At 38.6% G+C, this 1,249-nt stretch overlaps 1 protein-coding gene across 4 annotated transcripts in view; it reads right to left on the bottom strand.

Annotated features, from left to right (window-relative positions):
* LOC108572085 (CUGBP Elav-like family member 2) overlaps nucleotides 1–1,249 on the bottom strand; it is a 471,722-nt gene that overhangs the window by 107,558 nt on the left and 362,915 nt on the right. The window lies entirely within an intron of this gene.

Below are 1,249 nucleotides of genomic sequence, written 5' to 3'. Positions count from 1 at the left end.
TGTCGTTGTTTCGCATCGATTTGCTTTTGTAAAATTCCTGAGGCCCGTACGCGACCAAGTTTTCCACGGTGCACGCAGACAAAGGGAATGTACGCGAAAATTAAATTTCTGTTTCGAACGTGTGTACGTCCCGTATCCTTCATGCTGCTCTCTCTCCCTTTACTCCCTGCCTGTACCGTAATCAAAGTTCTGTTAGCGTGGCCTACTCAGAACAGTAATATGTATTTGACGACGATCGGAAGCGATCATTCCATGGAAGAGAATTTCGATTTCCAGCGACCATCCTTCGTTCTTCACGGATTCACGCTGAAGCGTTATATCGTAACGAAGAAACTGAAGTTTGTAGAAAGTTGTTAAAGATAGGTTTACATCGAACCGACGAAAAAGCAGAATAGTTTCTTAATCGTTAACTTTAACCTTATAGACTAACTTACACTGTTTACAACGTTCACAATCGTGTACCGGTATGGATACCGTAATTACGAATGTATTTATTACAACTTAATTTAAACAATTAGTTTACACTTTTACACTGGGGTTAGATTTTGCGTATAGGCTAGAGAATGTGTCGCGAGCGCCGTGGTCCGACTGACAGCTAACTAACTGATCGATGGCGTTCGGTCGATATTTATGTTTACGTGGTTTCTCGAAACGTCCGAACTCGAAAGTTCGCTATTAGTCTGCGTCGACTTGAACGTCCGTTTAGTGTTTACACACAGGCAAGATAGAGGATAGACAACTCTCAATGTCGTTTTTTTTTGTTCTATGGCTTAAGGACTCCGGGAGTCCCCTTACCATTTTAGTGTCGCTTCCAACGTTACCGATTCAGCGTAGAATAAGATTACTACATTCGTAGTGGTTGGAATGAAAACTAAATGTAAATAAGGTATGGAATTGTAAATAAGGTATAGGACAGGATTTCTGATAATCCGGTTGTTCTTACATGGGTGAATGAACAGAGTTGATTGGGACCGGTGATTCGGAACGGAAACTATTACGCTGATAATCTTTTTCCGATTTTCACGTGTCCTTACCGTATTTAGAAATTCTCATCTCCGAAACTATTGATCGGATGAACATGATTTTCTGTTTCTTTTCATCGGGAGAGTTTGTGCTTTGCAAATAATTAGTTTTTAATACAGAAAGCTATTTTTACTATTCCAAGATTATAAATAAACTTTTATTTTGCAGTTTTCTGAATAAAACGTTTTTGTAAATCTGAAAAAATATTGTATTTTAAATTTTAGGA

Source organism: Habropoda laboriosa, unplaced genomic scaffold, assembly GCF_001263275.1.
Source record: "Habropoda laboriosa isolate 0110345459 unplaced genomic scaffold, ASM126327v1 scaffold67, whole genome shotgun sequence".
NCBI classification, from domain to species: domain Eukaryota; kingdom Metazoa; phylum Arthropoda; class Insecta; order Hymenoptera; family Apidae; genus Habropoda; species Habropoda laboriosa.
This window is presented reverse-complemented; position numbering and strand designations above follow the sequence as displayed.